Below are 11,519 nucleotides of genomic sequence, written 5' to 3' on the forward strand. Positions count from 1 at the left end.
AACAAACAAACAAAAAAACTGACTAAAACATCCCCCAAGGGTCCCAGAGGCCTCTAGAAGCTGATAGTCATGCCTGTGGCTGCTGCCAATCTTCCAAGACCCGTGGCTCCCATCTGTCGGGCCAGCTAACCTTTTTTGCATCAACACTGAATGACTGTCAAACACTGTCTATGGAAACACGTGCCAGCCCTGGAAATGCCTTCACCCTCGGGTAGGGAGGTCCTGCAAAACTTGCAGAAACAAAACCACAGAGAAAGGATTCCAGGGGTGACTCATCAGCATATGAAGGGCAGAGGATTTCTGCCTGGTCATCGAGGACTTCCTGGTGGAGGAGGGCTTCCTTGAGCCTTTGAGGTGAGTAAGGTTTGAAGGGATGGAGAAAGAGGCCAGCGAGTTACTGTCTCTGAGTGAGTGGAGAGCTTCAGTGACAACAGAAGGTCAGCTAGACTAAATGGGGGTCCCCGAGGGAACGGCTGGTCATTAGTCTGCAGGGGTTGGTTGGGGGCATATTGAGGAAGATCCTGAGAGCCCAGATGAAGGCCTTTGCATTTATTTTATAAACTTCTGACTTGTGATGGCTCCAAGTCACTCAAGGTGTGTAGGCAGAGACAAAAGATGAAGCCAGTCTCCAGGAAACTACCAGGCAAGCCTCTGCAGGAAAGAATGCAAATGAGCCCAGGGCAGGAAGAAGGAGCAGGGCTCATTTGCAAGATGTTCTGTGTGGCAAGTGCTAAGTCCTTGGCACCTATGCTAATATCTGATCATCCCAAGCGCTCTGGAAGGTCTGTGACGTTATCATCCCTGGTTTATAGATGATGAAAGTACAACACATGAGGTTGAGAGAACTTTCTAAGGTTTCCTGGGCTCAGAGCAACAAAGCTGGGATTTGAAATCCACGCAGCCTGACCCCAAAGTTTGTTTTCTTAACCACCATGTCATATGGTTTATCGAATTCGCTGGTTTAACAAAATCCAGGTGGGCTAAGTCTAAGCCTTTTAGATTTCCAGGTTGCTCTGAAACAGCCAATGTCTCTAAAGAAACTGTAGGAGATACATTCCCCAAACTTTAGAAGTCTGGAGATCCGAGGACCATACCAGGCTTGTGGATCCAGAGACTGTAGAACTAAGTACTTGATGGCCTCTCTTCTTAGAGGCTGATAGGAATCAGAGCAGTCCCAGAGGGACAGGAGCCATCAGAGGAACGTGCCATCACTGCCAATGCTCAGTACCCCCATCATTGATTCCCTGAGAAGGAGGGAGGAGCTGAACACCTCACTGCCACCCTGAGGTGCTTGAGAAGACTCCAGGGTGGGGTGGGGAGGAAGATGAAAAGGATTCCCTCCAGCGCTTCAGGTGTGGCTGGAGATGTGGACTGCAGATTGAGCTCACTCATCTAATCAAGCAGAGGATAATTTCCATTTCACACACCAGGCCACGCTCCAAAGGGATTCCTCCCCAAAGCAAGCACAGACCTGCCCAGAGCAGTCACAGCCATGGTGTGACAGTGGCGTGCAGCAAGCACCCCACGGAGCTGGCCAATGCTGATGTGCATCTTGGAATCACTGTAAGAGAAGAGGCTCGTGGGGGAGAGAGGGTAGGTAGGAAGAGGGAGGAGAGATGAAGCAAGGTACCAGGACCTTTTTAGTTTTCTCCCCGTGGAAGAAACTAAAAATAAAGCCAGAGGCAAAACAACATTGGTAGCTCTTAAAGACTGAGGGAAAACTGTCACAGCCACAGTTCTGTAGTCTCCAGTGTTTAGAGTTCCAGAAGGTCAGGCTCCAGGGTGGAATCTATTGTTGAGAGAAAAGACCTTAGAAATGGAAGCTACAGGAACGAAATAGTGATAGAGATCTTAGTGCTTGTCTAAGTGAGGCTCTGAAAGGCCTGAGTACCTGTGACTTTGTCTCAGGGAATGTCTTCAAGAAGCCTGGCATCTGTGGGCACTGGGCCACATGCTGAGTTCACATTTGCAGGGAAGGATTTGTCAGGAAAGGACAGCTTGGTTAGGGGAGGTCAACTTTACTATGGTATATTAATCAGCACAAGGTTGATGGTGCTGCAGTAACAAGCAATCCAAGGAGCTCAGCAATTTTAGACAAGAAAGATTGTTTCTCCATCCTAAAAAAGCCATCACCGGTTCCTGAGTCAGAGCGAGAAAGAATTAGGTCACTTCTGCTTTAATCTGGAAATGACATCATTATTAGCCTTTGGTCAAAATTAGTCACATGGCCCCATCTCCTGCAAGGACAGCTGGAGAAGATAGAATGTTGGGTGAACACCACCATCCCTGGCACACTTGGCAGAACCTGATGTCTGTCATTTTCAGAATTCTCTTCATCCAGCTCCTAATGGTGTGACTTCGGAATCCCTAGAAGATCTCTGCATAAACATCAAGAGTCAATTTACTAAAAATTCTGTGAGGCATTGACATACAACTATGCTGCCTGGACAGGGTGCCTCTGGATAACTTTCATGCAGAGAGGGAAGATGCATGTCCCCTTCCCCAGGAACAGCTGTACCTCAGGGAATTCAGCACACCAGGAGCAGTGGCCCCAGTGGTCCCCAGCAGATGGTCCACCAGGCTTCTCTGGGCAAAGACAGAGCCTGGTACCATGGATGTGTCTGTTTGCATGTTGTGATACCCCGTGAAGATTCTCTCTGGGTTGAATTGTGACTGGGGAACTATTTCGTAAGACTAACATGGAGAACAGGAGCTGAGAAAGTGGCCTCCTGTTGAGTCTAAAAGGCTGTGACACTCTGCATTACACCCATATTGCAAAGGAGGGCACAAAAGTTCAGGGACATCAACTGACTTTCCACAGTCACCTGGTTAACGAGAGCAGCGTCAGAGCCTGATGAATCTCCTGTGTGATTTGAGAGTCATGCACAGTTTGGGAGGTACCATTTACATGGGAAAAGACCATGCACGGTAGCCAGTGTGCCTGGATAATGGAATTGGCCTTGCCACCATCCTCCTAAGTGACCTTTGCCACACATTATCTCAAAGCTTCTATTTCTTTTTTCTTTTTTTTTTGTAAAGAGAAAATGCTGAGTGAGTCTCAAAGTCCTTCCCATTTTTACTGAGGCAGTTGGAGTAACCCAACCTGGAGCTGATGGTTGAATGGCGGCTGAAGAGAGGAAGGGGTGCCTGGCCACCTGGTCCTGCAAGAGGACTCCAGTACCTGGAAATCTGGAGATGGGAGACCTTGGCCCACATGGCCAGACCTCTCAGACTTCTTGCACAAGTTCCTGCACAGGTGAGGGTACCCTGGGCAGCTGGAACTGAGAAGAGGATTCTGAATGCATGCTTGGCAGGGCTGGGCTGTGAATTCCCTGCCGCTGGCCCCCCTGGCCTGGCCAGCCACCAGCCTCAGCCCTCGAGTGGGGAGAGATGGCATAAGCCATCAGGAAGTGCAGCCTCTGGGTTGCCCCTACCTCTGTGCGGCTTTATGCCTGCTCCTGCCTGTCGCTGCCTGTGGCCCAGCCCTGCAGCACCCCGACACCTGGGCCTGACGAGCAACCTTCCAGAGCAGATGCAAGTCTGAGGGCAAGGGGCGGAGGAGGCACGGGAGGGAGCAGGGTTCTGAGTCCCCTTGGAAGGCTGTTCTCGGCCCTCCCTGGACCTGCTCTGCAGTCCCTGTCCCCAAAAGCTTGATGTCCCTTCTCCTATCCTGAGCTTTGGTCATTCTTGAGACTTAGCTGCTCTTTCTAACACTATGTCCCATCTCTTGGCATTGAGTCCTCCCCACTGCTGGACTCCAGCTTCCTGATCCCAAGAGCACAAATCTGTCCTTGTACCACACCCTGTCCCCACGCCCGGCATGGACCACCTTTGGTTCTTGTGTTGATGATGCTCCTGTCAATGACCTCACCAAACCCATACATCTCGGGCTCCAGCGTCCCTGTCCATGCCCTTCCCCTCCCCCAATGTCCTCCAATCCCCTCATTCAGCAGAATTCTCTGCATGTGGCCTTCCAAGTTTCAGAAACACTCACTATCCATCAGTCCTTGGGGATCCCAGCCCCCCAGCACACCGGGGGGTTACCTTTCCCTTACCATCTGCCTTCACTTTGGCCCTATCTCACAATGTACCTCTCAGGAGGTCCTCGGAGTCCTGAGGGGTTACTTCCTCCTAATCTTTTTTTTTTTTCCCCTTTTCTCAGTCTGGAATACTGTTCTGAGTGTCCCCTCACCTCTGGCCACTTTTGCACCCCATGAGCCCAGCTCCACACTCCCTCTCTCCTGGGCTGGTCCCTACCTACACAGCCAACTTGTGGCTGGGCAGTGCAGCCTGCAACCAGGCAGGTCTCAAGTCACCATGCAGGAGAGAAACCCACTGCATTAAGTGTCATGGCCCACTCGAGACAACCCCACCCACCCTAGACCCCAGGCTGCCCACAGGATGGGGTTCATCCTCAGAACTGAGCCTCTGCATCTGCCTCCTCCTCCTTCCTTCCTGTGAAGCCCTCCCTTGCCTCATTTCTGCTAATAGAAACTGAAAATGCCTCCCTAGTAAAAGTAACCTCAAAGCAAGGCGGTTCCCTTCCACTTTCTGACATCAAGCAATGAGCTCTTTCTCCCTCACCCTCCCTTCCTCGTGAGGCCTGGAGATCTGAAACTGCTGAGCAGCAGGGGCTTGGGAAGTGTTTTCCCAAATGGAATACCAGGCTTCCTTCCTCTTTTCCGATAAGAGAGTGCTGGCGGCTGGTTTGGGGAGAGCACTTATTTTAGTTCTGGGTCACTACGCACCTTTCAAAGGCATAGACCTCTGGACAAGGCCCTGGGGGATCCTGGCAGAGGAGCAGGAAGGCCAAGGAGAAAGATGTCCAGGAAAGCTGGTCCTGGGCCTGGCCTGGGTTCCTTTCCTTTTCTCTGGTGCAGGGAGCACCCTCGTACCTGCCAATTGAGGGATGGGAAACACCCACAGAATCTTGTCATGATTTCCAGATCAGAAAATCTGAGATGTGCCTCTAAATCATGAAGTTAAGTCTGAGGCCAAGGAGACATCAGGCCTTCAAGGAGCAAGAATTGACGTGAGATTATAAACTCGACTTTCCAGTCCAGTAAGCTGATGTTTTTGGCAGAGATTCTTAGAGACAAGTAGTCCAGAATCATCTTTTAAGAGTCACATGGAGGAAGAAAGGAAGGAAAGCAATGAAGAGTCATCACTACTTGCAATACTCAGAGATTCACACCTAGTATTTCAGACTTTTGTTTTTAATTGAGATGTTATTTATAGCATAATGTTTCTCCTTTTAAGGTGTATGATTCAGTGATTTTAGTGTATTTACAAAGTCATACAGCCAACAGCACTATTAATTCCAGAACATTTTTATCAGCCCCCAAAGAAAGCCCACCCCTGTTAATAGTTGCCCTGCTTCCTAGGCCCCAGAAGCTACTTGTCTGCTTGTGTCTCTCCTGATCAGCCTCTTCTGCCTCTTCTGGACATTTTACTTACGTGACATTCCTGACAGGCCTCTTTCACTTGGTTAATCCGTGTAGCTGAATATATCAGTGCATTACTCCTTTTTATGATTGAACAACATGATACGGTGTGGCCATACTATCCTTTGCTTATCCATTCATCGGGTGATGGACATTTGAGTGGTTGCTACTTTTTACTATTATGAATAATGCTGTAAACATTCACGTGCAACTTTTTGTTTGAACATAACATTGTGAGTTCTCTTGGGCAGACACCTAACATGGAATTGCAGGGTAATAATGGTGACTCTATGTCTGACTCTGAGAAACTGCCAGTTCTCTATTGTGGTTGCACATTTTCCATTCTTACCTGCAATAGATGAGGGTTCCAATTTCTCTGTATTCTCAACACTCAATGTCCATCTTAAGTGGGCGCAGTGGTACTCACCTGTAATACCAGTGGGTCAGGAGGCTGAGACAGGAGGATCTCAAGTTCAAATCCAGTCTCAGCAAAAATGAGGTGCTAAGCAACTCAGTGAGACCCCGTCTCTAAATAAAATACCAACTAGGGCTGGGGAGGTGGCTCAGTGGTCGAGTGCTCCTGAGTTCAATCCCTGGTACCCACCTCACCCCCAACCAAAATGTCTTTCTTTCCTATTATGGCCATGCTTGTAGGTATGACGTGGTGAATCATTGTGACTTGGTCTGCATTCTCCAAAGGACCAATGCTGTTGGGCAGCTTTTCAGGTGCCTTTGGCCAGTTCTGTATCTTCCTTGAAGTGATGTCTATGCGAGCCATTTGTTAATTTTTTAAGTTGGATTCTCTGACCTTTCATTATGCTGTGAGCATTCTTTAGAGTCTGGATGCTGAGCTCATAACAGAAATCATCTGCACTCATATTCTTCAGTCTGGCAGACTGTCTTTTTACTTCCTTAATAACGTTCTGAGAAGCATAGATGTTTTTCTTTTCGATAAAAGGCCATTTATCTATTGTATCTTTTGTTGCTGGGCTTTGGGTGTCAGATCCAAAACACCCTTGCCTGATCCAAAGATTTACGCCTGTTTTTTTCTAATGGTTTAATAGTTGCTGTCTTTGCTTAGCTCTGCACTGGTAGTTAATTTTGTGCATAGTGTGAGATAAAGGCCCAATTTCATTCGAGTGCAGGCAGCTATCCATTTGTCCCAGGACCGTCTAACCACTGTTGTTTCCGCATTGAATTATCTTGATGACCTTGTTGAAATCAACTGACCATAACTGTATGGGCTGGTTCCTGAGCTCCCAATTCTACTTCAGTGATCCGTAAGTCTATCTTTATGCCAACATCACTGCTCTTGATTACCACAGCTTTGTGATAAGTTTTGAAGTTGAAAATTGTCAGTTTTCCAACTTAGTTACTCTTTCTCAGAACTCTTTTTTGAGTATTCTTCTGGTTGCTTGAATTTCAATATGAATTTTTCAGTAAGTTTCTCTATTTTACAAAAATGGCTGTGATGTGCCATTAGGGATCATGTGTTTAATCTGCTCAACCATTTGGGGACCATTTCCATCTTGACCGTATTAAGTTTTTCCACTTCATGAGCATGGAATGTTTTTTTTCCTGTATGCTTAAGTCTTTTTTAATTGTATTCTATCTTTGGTAGCTTGCATTCCTTTTATTAAATGAATCCATAAGTCTTTTGCTTATTTTGGTGCTGTTATAAATGGTTAGTTTCGTACTATCCTTTTAAATTGCCAGGGAGTACAAATATAATGGATTTTTATAGATTGATCTTATAAATCCTTTAACCTTGCTGAATTCGATTGTTAGCTGCACTGAAGGTCTTATGTGGATTCCTTAGGATTATCTCTACACCACATCATATCATCTGCCAATATAGTTTTGCTGCTTCTTTTCTGGTCCAGATGTCTGATATTCCCGCATTTTGCCTAATTGTTCTGGATCGAATCTCTGGCAGTGTCCAGTGGAAGTGGTGAGAACACACATCTGGCTCCTGATTCACTCATCTGCTATGGCACATGAAATGTTCGTACTGTCACTCATAGGAGTCTTTCGTAATTATTTCCATTCCTGGAAGGTCAGTAGTAATGTCATTTATTTTATACCTGATGATAGTAAGATGAGGGTATTTTTTTTCTCTTTGTCTTGGTTACTCTGGTTAATGTTTGCCAACCTTCTTGATCTGTAAAAGAACCAGCTTACATTTTATTTTCTCTATTGTTCTTCTGTATTTTCTCTTTCTGTTTTGACCTTTATTATCTCATTCTTTCTGCTAGCTTTGGGTTGAGTTGACTCTTCTGTTCCTAATTTTTTTATATATTTATTTTTTTAGTTCTTGGCAGACACAACATTTTTATTTTTTTATCTTTATGTGGTGCTGAGGATTGAACCCAGCGCCCAGCGCATGACAGGTGAGCGCACTACCACTTGAGCTACATCCCCAGCCCTGTTCCTAATTTTTAAAGTCGAAGTTTAGATTCTTTTAAATTTGAAGGTGAATAAATTTAACATCTGAACATCCTCAGGGGTCATTTTTGTTGACTTCTTTTGTTGTAGTTGTTTTATTTTCCTTTGTATACATTTTAGTTTCTCTGTGTTTTTTTTTTTAATGCCTCATAATTTTGTTTTGAAATGGAACATTTTTAAATAATACAAAGTGATAACTCTGAAAACCAAATCCTCCATCCAGATGTGTTGCTATTTTATTATTTGTTTTTTAAAATGAACTTTCAGAAGTTATTCTGTAAGGTCTGAATGTTTTATTTGTTTGATTTTTTAGGCAGGTGTGGTCACTGAAGTCTTTTCTCAGTGAGCATAGTGGTCGACTAGTGATTGGGTAGAGATTTTCTTAGATGCGAGGAACCAATTAGTCTCCCAGACTTTGGGGTTGGGATATAGCTCAGTTGGCAGAGTGCTTGCCTCACATACACAAGGCCCTGGGTTCAATGCCCACATACTCACAAAAGTCTCCCACGTTTTGCCAGGAGATTGGTGTATGCATTAGGGCTCACCTCAAACATCAGCTGGACTGTTAACAGCTCTGCCTTAGCCTTCACTTCCTGCTTGCTCAGTGTCTCAGGGTTAGCTCGAGGTAAGGGAGATGTTAAATGGCTTGTTCAACATCTCCATCAAGCACTAAGAGGCACTAGATTCAAATCCAAAACCACGTTCTTTCTACTCCAAGAAGCAAGAACTCATGGGTGTTTCTCTTCCATGCTCACTGGTGATCCCAGCTCTATGCCAGTGTGGAATTCCTCTACACTGAGCTCTGGACTGCACAGTGAGCTCATGGGTACTAGCAAGTGTCTTTATGTAGCAACTTGAAGTTAGATGATTTCAAGGAATCTCAGGATGGAGGGAGGAGAGTGGCTTCTTCTGCATTCTCAGGACTGAGAGAAACTTCAAGGACATCACAGATGACTCTGGCCTTTTTAAAAGACCTGTCATTTATTGGGTGCTCATTATAGGTCCCTGGGCCTTGTGTAAAACACTTAGACTGCAGTAGTTCTAATTCAATTGGAGGGGGTGGGACTCAGAAAAACTTAGTTGGACCTAGGATCAACTAAACTGCTTTTCTTGAATTCCTTCCATAGAATCCTTAACAAATGGTCTCCTCCTATGACAGGGAACTTGTTCCTCTCCAATACGACTTATTTCTTTTTCAGGTTCCTCTGCTTATAGATAAAGAACCCAATGCAATAGAGCAAGCAACATCTTCAGAGTCCAGAAATTTAATGCTTCACTCCAACCCCTTCTGGTTTGTGTGACTTTGCCAAGTCACTTCTCCTCTCTGAACCTGTTTCCTCATCTGAAAAGTGCAGGAAAAAGTGCTTGTTTGGCAAGGTTGTGGATGATTGATGAAATAAAGTAATCCAGTGTATTTGGTCGAGGAGCCCAATGATCAAAGCTATTACCGAAGTTCTTCTATATAAGGAATTAAAAGTTCTGTGTCTCAATAGTTTCCACCTAAAATCTGCTCCTTCCTCTCACTTCCCCAATTCACTCTTCCAGATCACTGCACACAGCAAATGCATTGCCTCTCGTACTCAGGCTGGATCACTCCACTCCTGAAACGCCTGGACTGTACGGACTTGACTCCTTTTACCTTCCTATGTTCTCTCTCTAATGATAAGACCTACTTGCCTCCCCCTCTCAGAGTGTGTGAGGGTCTTCCGGCCATTCTGACCAGCCGTGAGAGAAAAGCGAGCCCTTATTCCAGAGTTTCTACTTCTTATAATGCAATCCAAGGTCACCTTCACTTTTTGTGAATTATGTTACCGTCTGAGGCTATTCCTGGGACTCAGGTTTGCATCGAAATTTGTGGAGTATACAAGTCAGTATTTAGACCATCTCTGTTAAGAAGCAGCTTGTTATAGTTAACATAATGTCCCATATCCATCCTAAAGTCTATCAATTGCCAACTACAATGCGAATCAATCCTTGTTCATCATCCAAGTTCTTCCCACTTCCTTGTTCCCTTCCACCCACTGACTACAAATGTCCTAGGCAAATGACAACAAGAAACAAGAATGGTACCTGAGACATGCTGAATTTAAGGCCACAAGTATTTATTGAGCACCCCGGACGCAGCAGACATTTGCAGAAGACTCTGTCTGATTGTGACCCTTACCACAACCCCCTGAGCTAGGGCATTCTAAACTCGACTTACAGACACAAGTCACTGAGGTCAAGTGATTTGCACCAGGTCACCTAGCTAATAAGTTAGAAGGAAAGAAACATGAGTCAGAGATTTGCCTGACTCCAGAGCCCATATTCTTTCCCCCTATTTTTTCCTCCAGGTTTTTCAAGTTGCCTATGAATTGTTCCCAATCTTCAAAGTCCATAGGATTCACCTGGAAAACCTGTTTTTTTGGTTTTTGTTTTTTAAAAAAAGTCCATCCCTGACCACCCGCCCCCAAATCCCATTTCAGCAGTTCCAGCCAAAGGCTTGGACACTTTAAGAGAAGCTGGGCGATTCCAAGTCTAGTGGCTCCTATTTGACACCTGCCCTGCCACACCAGCTACAAGGCTGTGGAGTTCAGTTCTCAGGCAGTGGCCAGGGTGATGACATAAGGACAGCCAGACTCCCCTGGAGGCAGGAGGGGAGTCCTCCTCAGCCTAACCTCTCATTCTTCTCCAGGGAGTTCTCAGCCTGGACCCCAAACACCGTTTCCTTCTTGGACTCTTCTTTTGCTGTCCAGATCTGGCCAGAGAACATGGGAAACCCCAGGCATGGGTGGGATGTTGCAATGGCTGATTACGTAACACCCCTGGATCTCTCCCTGCATCCCAAAATCCCCAACAGTGGAAATGAGACATTCCTGGGCTGCTTGCCATCCCTCATTCCAAGCCACAGAGTGTGCCCAGAGAAGTGAATGGCTCCGCCACCCGTCCTGGCTCATGGACACTGCTCCCTCCCCAACCCCCCATGCACCAAGAACAAGACCTGGGCATCTGAAGTCCTTTGCTTCACTAATGTCCTAGCCTCCCTCTCTCCACTCACCATCATGCAAGCCTGTTCCTTAAAGGCACCCTTCCCCCCAAGTCACACGATAAAAAGAGAAAACAAACGGCCTCTTCCTTCCTTTCTGGACACCAGTCATGATTGAATCTTTCTCGTGGTTAATATGCGGCAACAGGGTTTCTGCAGAAGGGATCTGAAATGGAATGAGAAGTTCCTCGACTCTGACTGCATTTTCTCTCTTCTGCCTGGAATAAAAGATTCAGAGGGACTGAGCTAAAATGTCAATGATGCTTCGAGCAAGTTACCAGAGTGTGCTGAAATCTCATTTCTTTATCAGTAAAACACGGATGGCAATCCTAACTGGCTCTTAAAAGAACTGAAGGAGGCACACGGAGGATTCAGCAGCATGGCCGGCTGACATGGGTGCTCTGTGCATGTTGTCATTGTTCTCTGCATTGGGCTACCCGTGGCGTGGTCCCCGGAGAAGCAGCATTGCCTCACCAGGGACCGGGCAGAAATGCAGGATCCAAGGTCCATCCCAGACCTACAGAATCAGAATCTGCATTTCCACAGTTCCCCCAAGGACTGGGACACACTTTAAATACACAGAGGAAGCAGTGGTTCACTCCTGA

The sequence above is a fragment of the Marmota flaviventris genome, chromosome 17, assembly GCF_047511675.1.
Source record: "Marmota flaviventris isolate mMarFla1 chromosome 17, mMarFla1.hap1, whole genome shotgun sequence".
Classification (NCBI taxonomy): domain Eukaryota; kingdom Metazoa; phylum Chordata; class Mammalia; order Rodentia; family Sciuridae; genus Marmota; species Marmota flaviventris.